At 40.1% G+C, this 19,590-nt stretch overlaps 2 pseudogenes and 1 gene segment (V, D, J or C); 2 read left to right on the top strand and 1 right to left on the bottom strand.

Annotated features, from left to right (window-relative positions):
* LOC130872023 (T-cell receptor beta-1 chain C region-like) overlaps positions 1-19,590 on the top strand; it is a 448,908-nt gene that overhangs the window by 349,379 nt on the left and 79,939 nt on the right.
* The window catches only part of LOC130877434 (trypsin-4-like), a 91,974-nt pseudogene that overhangs the window by 66,317 nt on the left and 6,067 nt on the right, over positions 1-19,590 (bottom strand).
* Positions 15,295-18,879, top strand: LOC130872082 (anionic trypsin-2-like; annotated as a pseudogene).

Genomic DNA, 19,590 nt, shown 5'->3' with positions numbered 1-19,590 from the left:
ACCTGTAGAAGAATGAAAATAGACCCATATCTATCACCATGCACAAAACTCAAGTCCAAATGGATCAAAGACCTCAATATCAATCTGAACACACTGAACCTGATAGAAGAGAAAATGGGAAGTAACCTACAACATATGGGCACAGGAGATCGCTTCCTATGTATAACCCCAGCAGCACAGACATTAAGGGCAACATTGAATAAATGGGACCTCCTGAAACTGAGAAGCTTCTGTAAAGCAAAGGACACTGTCATTAAGACAAAAAGGCAGCCTACTGACTGGGAGAAGATCTTCACCAACCCCGCTACAGACAAAGGTCCGATCTCCAAAATATATAAAGAACTCAAGAAACTAGACTTTAAAAGGATAATTAACCCAATTAAAAAATGGGGCACTGAACTGAACAGACAATTCTCACCAGAAGAAGTTAAAATGGCCAAAAGATACTTAAGGTCATGCTCAACCTCCTTAGCGATCAGAGAAATGCAAATCAAAACAACTTTTAGATATCATCTTACACCTGTCAGAATGGCTAAAATAAAAAACACCAAGGATAGCTTTTGCTGGAGAGGTTGTGGAGAAAGGGGTACCCTCATCCATTGCTGGTGGGACTGCAAACTTGTGCAACCACTTTGGAAATCAGTGTGGTGGTTTCTCAGAAAAATTGGGATCAACCTACCCCTGGACCCAGCAATAGCACTCTTGGGAATATACCCAAGAGATGCCCTATCATATGACAAAAGCATTTGTCCAACTATGTTCATAGCAGCATTATTTGTAATAGCCAGAACCTGTAAGCAACCTAGATGCCCTTCAATAGAAGAATGGATGAAGAAAGTGTGGAATATATATACATTAGAGTACTACTCTGCGGTAAAAAACAATGACTTCTCAAATTTTGCATGCAAATGGATGGAAATAGAAAATACGATCCTGAGTGAGGTAACCCAGACCCAAAAAGAAGATCATGGGATGTACTCACTCATAATTGGTTTCTAGCCATGGATAGGGGCCACTGAGTCTATAATTTGTGATCCTAAAGAAGCTAAACAAGAGGGTAAACCCAAGGAAAAACATATCGATATCCTCCCAGCTATGGGAAATAGACAAGATTGATGGGCAAAAAATGGGAATCTTGGGGGGTGGGGTGGGATGGGGATGAGGGGAGATGGGGAGAGAAAAGTGAGAAGGAGAGGATGAGGGGAACTGGGGGAATCGGGGTGATTGGGTTAAAGGAAGGTTGGATGGGGGAGCAGGGAAACTCATACCTTAGTTAAGGGAGCCACCTAAGGGTTGGCAAGAGACTTGAACCTGGAATGGCTACCAGAAGCCCAGGGCAATGTCCCCAGTTAGTTCATTGGGGCACCTGAGGATAGGGAACCTGAAATGAACCTATCCTATAATCATACTGATGAATATCTTGCATATCGCCATAGAACCTTCATCTAGCGATGGATGGAGATAGAGACAGAGACCCACACTGGAGCACCGGACTGAGCTCCCAAGGTTATAATGAGGAGCAGAAGGAGAGAGAACATGAACAAGGAAGTCAGGACCATGAGGGGTGCACCCAACTACTGAGACAGGGGGGCCGATCTATTGGGAGCTCACCAAGGCCAGCTGGACTGCTACTGAAAAAAACATGGGATAAAACCGGACTCTCTTAATGTGGTGGACAATGAGAGCTGACGAGAGGCCAAGGAGAATGGCACAGGAACTTTCATCTGGCGATGGATCGAGAGAGAGACAGAGACCCAATTTGGATCAACCGTCTGAGCTCTTAAGGTCCAAATGAGGAGCAGAAGGAGGGAGAACATGAGCAAGGAAATCAGGACCACGAGGGGTGCACCCACCCACTGTGACAGTGGAACTGATCTATTGGGAGCTCTCCAAGGCCAGCTGGACTGGGACTGAATAAGCATGGGTTGAAACTGGACTCTCTGAACAAGGCGGACAATGAAGGCTGATGAGAAGCCAAGGACAATGGCACTAGGTTTCGATCCTAATACATGAACTGGCTTTGTGGGAGCGCAGCCTGTTTGGATGCTCACCTTCCTGGACCTAGATAGAAGTGGGAGGACCTTGGTCTTCATGTAGAGCAGGGAATTTGGACTGCTCTTCAGTATCGAGAGGGAGGGGGAGTGGACTAGGGGGAGGAGAAGTGGAGTGGGGATAGGGGGAGGGGAGCGGGGGGAGGGGGCAATATGTGGGAGGAGGGTGAGGGAAATGGGAAACGGGGAGCAGTTGGAAATTTTAAGTAAAAAAGAATAAAAATAAATAAATAAATAAATAAATAAATAAATAAATAAAAAAGATCCATGAGCCAGGTTAAAAAGCAGTGTATCTAAAAACCCAGCACACGTTAGGAACACTACCTCTTTTCTTAAAATCCTTGATGTTCCATTATTGGTCCATGGGACTCTTAAATTTCCATTTCCTAGTAAATAGATTGAGAGCAAGTTAAAGAAATTTAGAGACTGTTGACAGATTCTTAGGGTATGGGGGTTTCATAGATACCTTCTATCTACCTCAGCTAGACCTTCTTGAAAGTTAATAAAAATCCATCTATTTTAACAAAGTATTTCCAAGCCTTCCATAGACTCTTTCTGTTCTAACACCCATGAATTTAGTATAGTAAGGAAAACTGTATTACAAATTGACTACCAGTGTTTCCTCGTTTCCAGCATTCTTTCAAGAATGAGCTGTTTCCTCTCTCTTTCCTAAGACTGTGATTTTCCTTCACACCTGTGGGTCTCGTGCTGCAAAGAAGGCCTAAGAGCACAGGAAATGGATGTAAGAATGTAGGAAAAGAGAATATTGTATTTGCTCAGTAAGAAGTAATGAAATCCAACCCCTACTTCAACAAGCAGCCTTCATCCTCCACAGGTTTATAAGAGTAGGACCTTCTTCAGTGCTTATCACTTTGGCCATGATGAGTACACTCCTGACCCTGGCTATTGTGGGAACTGCTAATAGATTCCACATGAATCTGGCCCTGTCATTCCAATTAACTGGAATACATGAACTTTATCTTCCATCACAGCCAGCTCACCTCCTTTCTCTCCAGCAGTCAGATTTATCCTTGGTATCCTACTTCCAGCAGCTATAATCTCTCTGGCATCTCTGCTCTCAGGTTTCCATGAGTCCACACTTTCCAAATGTTTTTCTCAGATCTATAGGTAGAAAGCTGCTCAGGAAGAGGTTCCACAAAATGAACTGGCAAGCACATTTCTCCAGTGAAGCAACTCTGGAAATCCTTCATCATAGATTCTGTTAAGGGAAATGTGCCTGAAGTCACGTGGAAACTAATTCACCAAAGTCTCACCCTTAGTAATTCTGATGAAAGTGTCCTATGTGTCTTACACATAGAGGTTAAAATTATCAGAGGACTTTAATATTACCAGTTTGCAGTCAAAGTTAATAACTACTGTTATACTGGGAAGCTTCTGGGCCCTCATTTCTTCTGCCTGACTTTGCTTCCTAACACCTCTCCTTTCTGGCCTCCCTGTACATATTTCAGTGATGTGCAAACCAAAAACAACATTGTCTATGCGCCTTGGCATTTTCTTAGCTAGCCATATCTAGCTGGTTTCATGAATGGTCAGTTCATTTTTTGTAGCATAAACAACTGATGAAACGTGAAGTGAGGCAACCAGGAAATTAGAAAACTGACATCCAATTGTAGCCCACACAAATCCCCAAAAATATGTTCTTTTTTTTCTTTTTTTTATTTTATTTTATTCTTTTTTAATTAAAATTTCTGCTTCCTCCCCGTTTTCCATTTCCCTCACCCTCCTCCCATACATTGCTCCCTCCCCCCACTCCCCTCCCCCTATCCCCACTCCTCTTCTCCTCCCCCACTCCCCTCCCCCTATCCCCACTCCTCTTCTCCTCCCCCCACTCCATTCCCCCTCCCTCTCAATACTGAAGAGCAGTCCAAATTCCCTGCCCTGCGGGAAGACCAAGGTCCTCCCACTTCTATCTAGGTCCAGGAAGGTGAGCATCCAAACAGGCTAAGCTCCCACAAAGCCAGTTCATGTATTAGGATCGAAACCTAGTGCCATTGTCCTTGGATTCTCATCAGCCTTCATTGTCCGCCATGCTCAGAGAGTCCAGTTTCAACCCATGCTTATTCAGTCCCAGTTCAGCTGGCCTTGGTGGGCTCCCAATAGATCAGTTCCACTGTCACAGTGGGTGGGTGCACCCCTCATGGTCCTGACTTCCTTGCTCATGTTCTCCCTCCTTCTGTTCCTCATTTGGACCTTAAGAGCTCAGTCCGTTGCTCCAAATTGGGTTTCTGTCTCTATCTCGATCCATTGCCACATGAAGGTTCTAAGGTGATATGCAAGATATTTATCAGTATAGGATAGGGTCATTTCAGGTTCCCTCTCCTCAGTTGCCCAAGGTACCAGCTGGGGACATCTCCCTGGACACCTGCGAGCCCCTCTAGAGTCAAGTCTCTTGCCAACCCCAAGATGGCTCCCTTAGTTAGGATATATATTTCGCTGCTCCCGTATCCACCCTTCCTATATCCCAAACATCCCATTCCCCCAAGCTCCTCCCATCCTCCCCTTCTCACATTTCTCACCCCATTTCCCCTTAGCCCCATGCCACCTCACCCGCAAGTTCCCAGTTTTTGCCCAGCAATCTTGTCTACTTCCCCTATTCAGGCGGATGACTATACGTTTTTCTTTGGGTTCACATTCTTATTTAGCTTCTCTAGGATCACAAATTATATGCTCAATGTCTTTTATTTATGGCTAGAAACCGATTATGAGTGAGTACATCCCATATTCCTCTTTTTGCATCTGGGATACCTCACTCGGGATAGTGCTTTCTATTTCCATCCATTTGCATGCAAAATTCGAGAAGTCATTGTTTTTTCCCGCTGAGTAGTACTCTAATACGTATATATTCCACACCTTCTTCATCCATTCTTCCACTTAAGGACATCTAGGTTGTTTCCAGGTTCTGGCTATTACAAATAATGCTGCTATGAACATGGTTGAACAGATACTTTTGTCATATGATAGGGCATCTCTTGGGTATATTCCCAAGAGTGGTATTACTGGATCTTGGGGTAGGTTGATCCCAAATTTCCTGAGAAATTGCCACACTGATTTCCAAAGTGGTTGCACAAGTTTGCATTCCCACCAGCAATGGATGAGTGTGCTCCTTACTCCACAACCTCTCCAGCAAAGGCTATCACTGGTGTTTTTTATTTTAGCCATTCTGACAGGTGTAAGATGGTATCTCAAAGTTGTTTTGATTTTCATTTCCCTTATCGCTAAGGAGGTTGAGCATGACCTTAAGTGTCTTTTGGCCATTTGAATTTCTTCTTTTGAGAATTCTCTGTTCAGTTCAGTGCTTCCATTTTTTAATTGGGTTAATTAGCATTTTAAAGTCTAATTTCTTGAGTTCTTTATATATTTTTGAGGTCAGACCTTTGTCTGTTGCGGGGTTGGTGAAGATCTTCTCCCAGTCAGTGGGTTGCCTTTTTGTCTTAGTGACAGTGTCCTTTGCTTTACAGAAGCTTCTCAGTTTCAGGAAGTCCCATTTATTCAATGATGCCCTTAATGTCTGTGCTGCTGGAGATATACATAGGAAATGGTCTCCTGTGCCCATGTGTTGTAGAGTACTTCCCACTTTTTCTTCCATCAGGTTCAGTGTGTTCAGACTAATATTGAGGTCTTTAATCCATTTGGACTTGAGTTTTGTGCATGGCGATAGATATGGATCTATTTTCATTCTTCTACAGGTTGACAACCAGTTCTGCCAGCACCATTTGTTGAAGATGCTTTCTTTCTTCCATTGTATACTTTTAGCTCCTTCATCAAAAATCAGGTGTTCATATGTTTGTGGGTTAAAATCAGGGTCTTCTACTCGGTTCCATTGATCGACTTCTCTGTTTTTATGCCAATACCAAGCTGTTTTCAATACTGAAGCCAAAAATGTGTTCTTATGTCATTTCTTCTACATTTTCCTTGATCCCAGAAAATGTCTGAGCCCTCCAAGATTTATCTGCCTGTCCTATAGTTTCTTCAACTGTGGTACCTCAAATCCTACGTTGTATAAGAAAGACAGTGTATTCCATAATTTCTCTTAGTCATTCTGCTCAGAGAAGCATACTAAAATATTAGGAGGGTGATATATATTCGAGGATCCACCCTCCAACGTCCTAAGGAATTTTCCTTTACATTTATATCCATTCTAATGGCTTTTCTGATAATGATGATAACAATTTCACAGGAGGATATACCTGTCAAGAGAATTCTGTCTCCTACTGGGTGTCCTTGAACTCTGGTTACTACTTCTGTGGCAGTTTCATCATCACTGACCAGTGACTAGTGTCTGTGGCTCAATGTTGCAAGTCATAATTGATGGTTCCCAAACTGTAGTGCCCAAGAGTGTGGCATCGTTAAAAAAAGTATCAGTATAGGCAACTGATAAAGTGTTAGGAGAGAGGAGAAAGACATATAAAAGAGTGATGGAGGAGCCATTTGTTAGTTCCTGTCTGCTCAGCCCTGAAATAAACACACAGAAACCACATTGTTTGCAATACCATACATAAACTATTTCTGGCTAACTCATATCTCTTAAATTAACCCAGTTCCAGTAATCTGTGTATCACCGCTTGGCTGTGGCTTACCAGGTAAAGTTCCTAGAGTCTGTCTCCAGCAGGGATATATGATTTCTCTCTGACTCTGCTCTTTTCCTCCCAGCATTCAGTTTAGTTTTCCTTACCTAGCTAAGTTCTGTCCTTCTATAGGTCCAAAGCAGGTTGTTTTTATTCATTAATGGTAATCACGGTATACAGAAGGGAAACCGACATCAAAAGAAAAGTTGTTGGCAGCCACTGATACTCACTGTGTTTGGGTAAACAGAGATCCATAGAATATTTCAAGCACTGTTTTAAAAGAAACAACATAATATAGGAAAAAGAATGTGCCTTTGAAAAAAGGAAATTACTACAAAAAATGAAATAAAAAAAAGAAAAGGAAGTTACCAGTCACTGTCTGTTACAAAGAGAATTTTTCTTGACTGAGGGTGGAAATTAATCTTACCTGTGGGCATAAGGATAATAATTATTCTCAAGTTGTAAATACACTACAGGGACATCAGAAACATTCCTCTGTAGCAACAGAATAATGAGAACTAATCTTAGTTTTCAGAGGAATGGTTTGGGTATCATCTATAAAGAAGTCATTTTTCTTCAGACATGTAGATTTTTCATACTGAAAATAAGATAGCAGCATCTGTTATCTGCCTCTTTCATGAGGTGAGGGAAGTATGGTACCATAATGGTCTCATCAGAACACCACACTCTAAAATATGGCTACCATGATCAAATTTTATACCAGTTGATGTATAAACTTAAAAACCTTAACCTCACTCTTTAAAGATCACTTCATCATCTTTGAAATGCAGAATAAAGGAACAAATACAAGGTCCATAGATGAGTATAATCTACAGCACAAAATACACACACAGGAAAAGAAACACACTGTTTCCAAAATTGAAATGCAAATCTTTGAAATAGCAATCCTTGAATTAGGACTAGGAGAATGTTTTAGGGAAATATACAAAGAAATTTGTATATTGGGATGAAAAACAAAGCAATAGCAAAGACTTTCAAATGGAGTGAAGTGGTTCATTCAGTAAATCTACTTTACCCATCTCAGTCTAGAATATGAGGTGATGGTTATGATCTGCAGTAGTCTTTTAAACATATAATTCCTTATATCTTGAGGAAAGCTGATCTCAGTTGATAAGTAGAAGCACAAAATATTAAGTGGTTAAAGATCACACTTTATCTATAGGACACAGTTTTCTTGTGCCCTTCAATGTTTCTTTACAGCTAGCATTATAAATGAGATCAATCAACCTGAACATTCCTCTGGCTAAAAATATTTTCCAAATACTGTAGAAAATACCCTTGTGGGTCAGTGTATGATGGAATGTGGAAATGTCAAAACAAATACCTGACTTTTTCTCCAGCTGTAGTTTTATAAATATTTCACAGCATAAAAATAAGACAACAGCATGCTAACTTCATTACAGAAAATTTTATTACTATGTAGGCTAATCATAATGAGATTATCACACTTTGTTACTTGGCTATGAACACCAAAGGTCACCAGCACCCCGTTCTGCCTTAGATCCCTAAAAAGTATAAGGGTTCCTGTGATATGAGTATTCATTCACTCTGTCTTCAAAAATTGGCCTCTCTCTCTCTCTCTCTCTCTCTCTCTCTCTCTCTCTCTCTCTCTCTCTCTCTCTCTCTCTCCTCTTCAGTAAATTTCTCCTTGGATGAGAATCTAGCACATATTTCTGGAACGTTTATAGGAGATGAGAAAAGGCCTATGAGAAATAAAGCAGTTTTAGTATTTTGACGGTGTTCAGGTTCTTATAGATTGTTGGTGGCTATGAAAACCCCACACTCAAAAGAGTCTATCAATGGTCTCTGAATTCCTTTACTCTAAATGCTATCTATCTACTAAATGGGAAATGTAATTGTAAGAGTTTTCTAGGCCAACACTAGATCATCAATGATGTTAAGACAGGTGGTGTATTTCCTAACCAGTGTTGGGCTTTAGATGCTCTGATTTTTACCCACTGAAAGATGCCATGAGGGATTGTTTGTACAAAGTCAATGGATGTGTAAAAGATCACACCGAACATGGGCAAGATCATTCAGTTTGCTGTGGTAGAAACAGCACTATTAAGTACCTGCTTGCCATGCATGATTGTGTGGTATATCTTTAATATACTCAATGCTGTAATATGCCAAAACACCTGTTTCATTTTACTAAAGACATATGTTGGCTTATTTTCAGCATTAGTTTGTACAGGTATCCCCATGATGGCCATAACTGCTAATAAATGTGTTATTACATAGTCAGCAACAGTCAGTGGTGACTCTTCTTGTATTAAATACATTTTTTTAACTTAAATCTCCCACAAGACTCATTATCCACATATACTATGGCACAAGTTATCCAAAGAAGGGACTGTATCAGCTGTGCCTAATACTGTGACCCAGTTTGAGAATCCTTCCTGTCAGATGCTGGGAGATGAGATCAGGTTTGACATCTCTGAAAAGTAGAAATGGTTCTGGACTTAAAGAGTAATGGGGAAGAAAGGCTTAGCTAAAATCTTGGCAATTGGATTTGAGGGGATAAACTGACTGGAAGGTGGAGGATTGAAACTCAGAAGAGACTACAGGAAAAGCCATCATAGGATTCATAGCATTTGTTGTGGCCCTATTAATGGCTTGGCTGGGTGAGCTTCACACATGAAGACCATTCTGAGTTATCATTTCTGCATCCTGCTCTCATTCATTTCCTCCTAGGCTCATACCTAGTGGAAGGACTGGCATGTTGCCATGTCTGTCAGGTTGTTCCAACTATTCACATACTTTGACTTTTCACAAACACGTTAGTGGGAGGAGTTCAGAAAGGACTGATTTGGATGGATTCTTTTTCACCTGAGAAGTTATCTAAAACTGGCATGCTGCTCCAGGTCTGTAGGAAAACATGAAAATTGTTAGAGCATGTGAGACTGGATGCAGGTGGCAGCTAAATGTTCTGCTGACAATCTTATCATAGGTACCAATGGGACAAACTACACACACATTTTTCTTCTGGCCTTTGTCTTTTTGGAAGAACATGAACACAGAATTAGCATTTCCCTAATAATGCAATGTTTCTTTCCACACTGTGTAAAGGGCAACATCCAAAAGCAGGAGAGTTTCTGTATGTGGAATATGAAGTCCCGAATACTCCTGGAATGGTCCTTTAGCATGGAGGTTCCTTGGAATGTCTGTAGAGGAAAGGTGAAAGTTTATAGATTCCAGTGGTTATTTTCATATTTAAATTACTCTCCAATTTTCTCAGATCACCTTAGCCACCTTTACTTATTTCTTGTATCATTTACTTCTCTGCACTCCCAATCTGTAATTCTAGGACATGTTCCCCTTTAATCTCAATTCTTTTCTTCCATTATCTTCCCTAGCCTACTATTTCTTTCATATGACACTTTCATTTCATCCAATAAAATATGCTTCCTGAATATGACACTTTGTATAGTGTAGAAACTCTCTCTGCCTCTCCAAGATTGAAATATTAGTTAATATCTCTGATCCCAAGGAGTTCATTGATTATCACATAATTTCAAATATATTCTTTCTATACCACTTGAGGCTCCTGACTTTGAAAGTATACATGACATGCAATTTTTATCTCCTACATCATTCAAGGAATTTACTTATTCAAATGTTCTATTCAACATCTATATCTAAGTGAGAACTCTCTAACTTTTAAAATATAAAGAATTTCTAGGTTTGATTCATGGGAATCGGAATCATAAATCTGATGCCGAAAATGGTGATTCCTCTATGGCACAAATAACAAACATCAGCTTAGTTAACAACAAATGTCTGCCTTCTAAACCTTGAAGGAAAGATAAGTGCAAGAACATATGACTGGGATGTTAAGAATACAAAGACACAAATAGGTAACACAAAGAATAAACAAAAGAGTCTATATGCCTGACATTATTTCATGCAACAGAGACTTGTCTCATTTGAAAGATGAGGACTCTAAACCTCAGGAGCTGGATCTTCAATATCAGATGGGTGCTAATGGCCAACTATGGATGTCAGCTTGACTTTATGTGTTGTCAACTAAAATCATATCCATGCAGATTTGAATGTAAATGAAAAAATTTTATGAGGTAATTGGAAAAGCCCACTTTAGGTCTGAGTAACACCTTGCAGTGGCAGCCCACGTAAGGGACAAGGAAGAAACAGGCATATACTTATTTTTCTTCATTTTGTCACACTCACTGGCAAGTTTGCTTATCTTATAATATCCCAAGGCATTGCACTGGTATTAAAACCAACATCTTCAAAGTTGTGCTCGATAGTTTTATGTGAACTTGACACAAGTTACAGTTATCTCAGAGAGGGAACCTAAGTTAAGAAAATATCTCCATGAAATCAGGTTGTAGGTAAGCCTGTAAAGCATTTTCTTAGTTGGAGACTGATGGAGGAGAAGACACTCCATTGTCAGTGAAATCATAACTGTGCTTCTGGTCCTGGGTTCTGCAGGAAATAAGCCTGAATAAGAAATGAAGAGACCACTTCATGGCCAGAAAGAACACCACTTCATGGCCTCTGCACCAGATCATGCTCCAAGTTCCTTCCCTGCTTGATCTCCTGCTTTGATTTCCTTTGAGGATGAACAGTAAAATACTTAAATCCAGTGAAATGTTTGTGTGTGTGTGTGTGTGTGTGTGTTCATGAGTGTGTGTGTGGTCGGTATTGGGTTTTGTTCCAAATGCGATTTTTGCATTACTAATCAGCAATGGGTAAGATATCTTTTTACTGCTGCCATATCACAAACTAGGCACATCTTGAAAAGATACCTTTTTTCATTTGTTTATTTGTTGGTTTCTTCAATTTTTTTTTGAGACAGGGTTTCTCTGGGTAACAGTCATAGTTGGTCTGGATCACACTTTTTAGACCTTGAACTCATAGTGATCCACCTGCCTATTCCACCAAACTGTTTATTTCTTAACTGAGATTTTAGGAGGATTTGCAAATAAGGGGAAAGTCTTAGATTTAGAAATGAGGAACAGGGGCTGGAGAGATGGCTCATAGGTTAAGAGCACTGGATGCTCTTCTAGAGGTCCTGAGTTCAATTCTCAGCAACCACATGGTAGCTAACAACCATCTGTAATAAGATTTGGTGCCCTTTTCCGGCCTGCAGGTAGAACACTGTATATATAATAAATAAATTAAAGAAAAAAGAAAAAAATGAGGAACAATTTGCTGCATTGTATGGATAGATGACAAGCATATTAGTCATAACTCAGGCTTTCAGGGAAACAAACTGAACAGCAGGGAGCCTGAGGAAGGTAATGCAATTTTTAGTCAAATCCTCTAAAACAAAGAGTAGGTCTTTTCATATATGGATTACTGGAGACAGTAAGATCTCCAAGATCCTTGTATTTCTGTGTTCCCATGTAGGTTTTGTCAGGAAGCATTGAGAGTTCTGGGCATATAGACTTCAGTTCCTTCGTTTCCATAGAGTCCTCCATCCACTGTCACTGCTGATCAGTACCTAAGTGCACCACAACCGTGCGGTGCAATACCCAGTCTCCTCAGCTCTCCTCTTCCAGAGCAGACCTCAGTGCTTTGGTCGTCTTCCTCAGTCTCATGTACTCTCAACACATAACGTGCTTGGATTTTTCTACTGTTTGTGAAAATTAGGATGCCTAAAAAAGAATAAGGAAATTCGTAGCTGACAAAGACCATGTTGCAAAGTAAAGACAGTTCTACAATCAATGCTTACTTGACATTGATAATATAAACATGTCTTGGAAAACAGCATTAAACCCAAAGCACTACCCAATGAGTTGACACTGAGAGGATGAACAGTACAACATCCCATGATATTCAACACTTTTCTACTAGCTAAAGTGGGCTATAAAATTAGAAGATCCTTCAGGAAACATAGATAAGGCTTTGTTTTCCTTTTATTTTTTTCACTATCCTCTTCTTCCTCTAAACTTTTCATTTCTCTATTATTATGTACTACTTATTTTATCTTAAAATATGTTGTATTTGTATTCTTTATTCCTACCAGTATCAAATTTACTCACATACGCCTTTATTTTATATTTGGATTTTATATCCTTTCTTTTTATCACATATTTTCCCTGTTATTCTTTCCCTCATTCTCTTGTCTTATTTGTACTTGCCTGTATCTTTTGCCTTTGTCTTGATCTGCCAATATAATTTCATTGTTTTATATAATAATAAAGAAAAAACAAAATCCCTAATATGTATAGAAAAAAAGAAAAAACAATGTGTAAACCAATCAGAAAAATTGCCCATACAGTTAAAGGAATCAGCACATTACTCTCCATAACAAGTAACTGTGAATGTTTCTAATTCACTAATTAAAAAATACAGGGTGGAATTTTAAATTTTAAAAACTGATGAATAAGTAACAGGGAGTATAATGCAATAGACAATAATGTTTTGCTATTTCCAGGAAAAAATTAGTGGAACTTGGAATTTTCATATTAAGTGAAAGACACAGATCTCAAAACCATAAATATTGCATTGTTCACTCATAAGATGAACATATGCATGAAAGTAGAATGGAGACAATAGGGAAGATGGAGGGTCAAGGGATAATGGTGAGAAGGTCAATGACTACTGGGAAGGAACAATATGAGAAGTAAACAATGATATACATGCCTGAAAATGTCACAGTAACTCCTCAATACTGTACAACAATTTTAAAACTTTAGAGAAAAAAAGGACTATAATGAGAGTTCAGAAATACAGAAGCTTTTGCAGTGCCTCTCTGAGCTATAACAGAAGAAGCAGCAGAGTAATCCTTCAGTGAAGAGAGGTCAGGGAGGCATCACATACTTGTTTGTTTGGCCTCCCATAGACACCTCCTGGACATTAGTGTCGTGAATGATCATTTCATTATTACTCTTCAGGTATAATAATTTCTCAACATTTCCAAAACATCTGGAATTCTTTCCTTCTGCTTGTCTGCTCCGTTAGTAATGCTGCGCACTGTATTTTGCTGGATTTTTTCAGCCAATTACTTCAGTTTTGTATATTTTGGAGATCAGTCCTCTGTCTGATGTGGGGCGAAGATCTTTTCCCATTCTGAAGGCTATTGTTTTGTCTTGTTTACTATGTCCTTTGCTTTACAGAAGCTTTTCAGTTTCAGGAGTTCCCATTTATTAATTGTTTCTCTCACTGTCTGTGCTACTATGGTTATAGTTAAGAAGTGGTCTCCTGTGCCAATGCATTCAATTGTACTTCCCACTTTCTCTTCTATAAGGTTCAGTGTGGCTGGCTTTATTTTGAAGTCTTTGGTCCATCTGAACACGAGTTTTGTGCATGTGATAGATATGGATATATTTTCATACTTCTACATGTTGATATCCAGTTATACCACCACCATTTGTTCAATATGCGTTCTTTTTCCCATTTTATATTCAGTGCTGTTTATGGGAGCCCACCAAGGCCAGCTGGTCTGGGACTGAATAAGCATGGGTTGAAACTGGACTCTCTGAGCATGGCAGACAATGAAGGCTGATGAGAAACCAAGGACAATGGCACTAGGTTTCGATCCTGATACATGAACTGGCTTTGTGGGAGCTTAGCCTGTTTAGATGCTCACCTTCCTGGACATAGATAGAAGACCTTCGTCTTCCCGCAGGGCAGGGAATTTGGACTGCTCTTCAGTATCGAGAGGGAGGGGGAAATGTGTGGGGGGAGGAGAAGAGGAGTGGGGATAGGGGGAGGGGCAATATTTGGGAGGAGGGGAGGGAAATGGGAAACGGGGAGCAGGTGGAAATTTTAATTAAAAAAGAATAAAAATAAAAAATAAAAAATAAATTAAAAAAAAAAAAGAGTTCCACATCTGCCAGAACCAGGGCTTCTTGAATGTTGATAAAGCAACCTATGTTCATCAAGGGACTTCATTTTTAATTCCTAAAATTTTATATGTTCATTTAAATATTTATTTTACCACCCTGCCACAGTTTCCCTTCCTTCCTGTTAACTTGGTCCTTCCCATTCCTTCTCTGCTCCAAACCCCATCCATTCCTTTGCAGGCTCTCTTCAGAGGAAGGCAAAACTCCCATGGAAATCAACAAAACAATGTACATGAAGTTGATGGTTCACTGCATTCTAGTATGAGCATAAGTGTCCCAAAAGCTGAAAGTAATCAGAGACAGTCCCTGCTCCAGCTATTAAAAGAAGACCAAGCTAAACAACTATAATGAATATGCTGAGGGCCTAGGTCAGTCACATGCAGGCCCCTGGTGGTTGGGTTGGTTTCTGTGAGACTCTACGAGCCCAGGTTAGTTAATTCTGTGGGTTTTCTTATTGTGTCCAGCTAGGAATTTCTAGCACCCCAAAGAGTCTTTCTTCTCCATCACCCATGAACTTAGTGAGTAAAGCAGAGCTGTGTGGACAGATGTTTGACTGACACTGTTTCCCCAGTCTAACAATGTTTCAAAAATCAGCTGCTGCCCTCCCTCTTTCCTGAGAATAAAATTTTTCTTGACACCTGTAGGTCTCCTAGTGCCAAAAAATCAAAAGGTAGTTGACATTAAATCCAAGAAGAGGAAAGAACAGGTGTGTTTGCTCAGTAATAATCGATGACATCACATCTCCACTTCTATCAGCAGAGTTCTCCTCCTTGGCCATATAAATGCATGCTCACCCTTCAGGGCTCACTACATTTGGCCACCATGAGTGCCCTCCTGATCCTACCCCTTCTGGGAGCTGCTGGTGAGTTTCATGCCATGTCTGGTCCTACTTTCCTAATTACTTAAAAAACGTGGAATCCTACTGCACCACTACATTTACTACAATTTTCTGATGTTCATCTTCTTTTCCAGCATTCTATTTTCAACTTTTGTAATCTCTCAAACTTCAATTTAACCTCTCTACCTCAATGCATTCTCAACAACATCCTTTATTGAATTCAGGCCCTTGACTACTGAGAAATGAATGGGAGGCCAAATTGAGGGTGCCTAAAGTGATCCGGGAGACAAATTTCTCAAGAGCAGCTGAACTGATAAACCAATAAGTACACAGGGAATGAATTACACAGGGAAGAGAGCAAAGAGTTAGGTAAATAACAGGCAATAAGATTCCATGAACATGCTCTTCAATAAATCCTTCTATCCTTTAACTGAAACACATGAAGAATTCTGAGCCCACCAGGATCTGCTTACCTGCCCTGCATTTTACCCTGGCAGATACTGAACACTAGTGCTGACTACTGTGACCGTTTTCCCCTGCTTCCTCTTAGGCATTCTTCTCAGAAAGTAATACTAGAAGAGTGGAAAAGTTGGTGTGATACAAAACAATCCACCCTCCAACATCATGAGGAATGTTATTTTTCTTTTCATCTCCTCTACAGCTGTTTTCCCTACTGAGACTAAAAGGCCAACATTCGAGTGGCATAAACAAGTAATAGATAGAAAAGTAAAGCTGGCCATGAGCAAAATTGATTTCTAGTGGGCTCCCACTCAATGTGTTCTTGGTAGTTGTTTCTGTCCCAACTCTGATGCTGAGAAGTGATTGAGCCCTGATGGCACTACCTATCTGTCCTGCAGATCCTAATATTGAGAAACCCTAAAATCTGTGTTACCTATTGGAGACAGAGTGATTCCAGTTTTCCTACAGTCATTGTTCTCAGGAAGAAATCCTAAGGGTATAAGCTACCATAGAGCCAATGGACTCACTTTCAATCACCATGATAAAATAATATTTCTTATTTCCTGTCTCCATCAAGTTGCATTTCCTGTTAATGATGATGACAAGATTGTTGGAGGTTACACCTGCCAGAAGAATTCCATTCCATACCAGGTGTCTCTAAATGTTGGCTACCACTTCTGTGGAGGCTCCCTCATCAATGACCAATGGGTGGTATCTGCAGCTCATTGCTACAAGTCGTAAGTGATGATTTCCAGACTGCATTGCTCCAAGAGTGGGGTATCTTTACACCAGGCATCTGTGCTGTAGGAAAATGTGAAACTTGAATGTGAGATTAAAAAGAAAGGAAGTGCTGACAGCATCTTATGATTATAGCCTTTGATGAACACTGACACATAATAGGATGTTCAACACCACATACATACCTGTACACACACACACACACACACACACAAAGATAAAATTGGAAGAATAGTGCATCTTGAAAGGAAGGAAGTCATATTTTCCCATCTTACAGTCCAATGAAGCAGTTGCCAAAGTTCATTCACAAATATTCCCTGTGTCCTATATCAAAAAAAATGGTAAATAGGGTTTCCAAAAACACAGCTGAAAATGGCTTTATCTTTCATTTTCTTCTCCTGTTGATTTTATACACTATTAGGCCATGAATAATACTGTTTCCACTATAGACTCTAAATATTGAGTTTGAGTAATAAGGATAAAGAGGAGTTATTACAACATGATCTATACAGCCTCATAATGTACACTATGACTCATTAGATTTGAAACTGAGATCAAGAGAATGAATCCCTCAAAAGGCTTCAAAATCTTACTGTGAAGCATAAAATATCACATTTTGATGTGTCTTGGCCAAATGCAATAGGACAAAAGTCCTATCAAAAGGAAATGATGATAAAAAGTTCATTGTGCCAGGCAAAGTTGGCACATGCCTTTAATCTCAGCACTCAGTAGGGAGAGGCAGGTGGATCTCTGTAAATTCAAGGCCAGCCTGGTCTACAAGAGCCAATTGTAGGACAGGCAACAAAGATAAAAGAGAAACCCTGTCAAAAATAAACTAAAATAAATAAACAAATAGAAAGAAAGAAAGGAAGGAAGGAAGGAAGGAAGGAAGGAAGGAAGGAAGGAAGGAAGGAAGGAAGGAAGGAAAAAAGAAAAGAAAAAAGTTTCTGCGTGTAGTTAACAAGGACACAGTGAATGAAGAAGGTTACAAATAACTCCTTAGCTCTTTAGCCCGGGATATTGTGGGCATATGAGAATGTGAAAACGAATAGGAGAGCAAGGCAAACAATATCCTATCCACCATCCAGGTTCTGCAACATTTTGCACAGCTTCAGAGCCAGACAAGAGTGAGGAGATAAGAAACTTGTGATATCTACAGTTGTAGAGGAAAAGAATCTAGCGTGCCTCTCTTTCAACAGCCGCATCCAAGTGAGGCTGGGAGAGCACAACATCAATGTCTTTGGGGCGATGAGCAGTTCCTCAATGCTGCCAAGATCATCAAGCACCCTGACTATGTGAAGAAGACCAATAACAATGACATCATGCTGATCAAGCTCTCTTGCCCTGTGACTCTCAATACCCGAGTGGCCACTTTAGCTCTGCCCACCTCCTGTACACCTGCTGGCACTCAGTGCCTCATATCTGGATGGGGCAACACACTCAGTTTCGGTGGTGAGTAGAACCAATCACTTTCTATTTCTACATTTATGCTCTCTGCAATCTCCCACATCTCTAGAATTATCCCAGTGGTTTCTAGACTGCAAATTCATTGCAAGTACACAGTTTGTACAGGTTCTGGAACAAATCTAGGAGGAATTTTACAAGAAATACATTGATTCCCCAGGATGCTGTCCAGGCACGTGCAGAATGTGCTCTTACTCATTCAGAAAAGGTATCAGCAGTGAATATTGTGGAATCAATAAGCCACAGTTCCCAAATGAACCATAATAACATAGGGCACACTCCATTGCTTTTTAGTTGTTTCATACCTGGATTGGTGTCTGGATACAGTAGTCTTCAATATTTTCTATTCCTCACAGTCAATAACCCAGATCTCCTCCAGTGCCTAAATGCCCCACTGCTGACTCAGGCTGAGTGTGAAGCCTCCTATCCTGGAAAGATCACTGATAACATGGTCTGTGCTGGATTTCTTAAGGGAGGCAAGGATTCCTGCCAGGTGAGTGGTTCCCTTCCCTTCTTCAGACCTCTCATCTCCTGGGAGTGGTGCTTCAAAGCAGAGTGGTTGTAGGCAGCACACTTTCTGTGGTGGATTGTGGAGAATGAGGAGGTCCACTCTGAATGTCAACACAGTAGTAGGATAGCAGATAGACTACAAGGAAAAGAAATGCACCAAGTGAGAAGAAACTGGTATTTTCGAGTTCAGAATATACACATCTCTGTTTAACATGCCCTTTCCCATGTACTGTGTTGCTTCCTTCTAGGGTGACTCTGGTGGTCCTTTGGTCTGCAATGGAGAGCTCCAGGGCATCGTCTCCTGGGGTGTGGGCTGTGCCTGGCCAGATAATCCTGGTGTGTACACCAAGGTCTGCAAGTATGTGGATTGGATTCAAGAGACTATTGCTGCCAACTAGAGACCCCGATCCATGTGCAGTCACTATGCCAATAAAGTAAATTTTCCTCACTATCTGTGTTTATGACTGATCTCTTTATCTCATTGGATTTGAAGCTTGCTTCTGCTTAAGGTTATTCCTCTCTTCATTTGAGTGTTCTGAAGAACATCCTGTATCCCAAAGTAGATTGTATGTAATAACAGCATGTGAAGAGACAAAACTCCAGACAAGTTTTAAAACAAGCTATATGCCACAATTGTTGCAGCATATTTTGTAGGCACAACACCATTTTAGATTGAATTTTAGAATGGTTTAATGTTTATATTACTCTTTTGGTATAATTGAGAGTACATTTCTGTACCAAAGAGGCCAGTACTCAGGAGCAAAGGTTCTATGCAGGCAACAACTCAATTTCTCCGTTATTAATGCATTGTGTATAGGTGTCGTCTTTAACAATGGAAGCTTGTTATCAGTATGTTGAGAGCAATGTCTAATCTTGGCCCCAATCTGGGTTCTTTGGGAATTCTATCATTTGTTTTTTAAGGAGCGAGAAATATAACAAAAATCTGTGTGTTTAAGGAAATGTAGAGCTTCTGACCAGAATTGGTGGAATGCAAACAAGAATCAAAATATACTCTATGAAGAATAAGTTTTTCAGTTAAAAAGAGAAATTGTACCACAAATTTGCTTAAAGGCAAGTCAGTCTATTCAAGGCCACATCTGAGTGTCTAG

The sequence above is a fragment of the Chionomys nivalis genome, chromosome 1 (assembly GCF_950005125.1).
Source record: "Chionomys nivalis chromosome 1, mChiNiv1.1, whole genome shotgun sequence".
Classification (NCBI taxonomy): domain Eukaryota; kingdom Metazoa; phylum Chordata; class Mammalia; order Rodentia; family Cricetidae; genus Chionomys; species Chionomys nivalis.
This window is presented reverse-complemented; position numbering and strand designations above follow the sequence as displayed.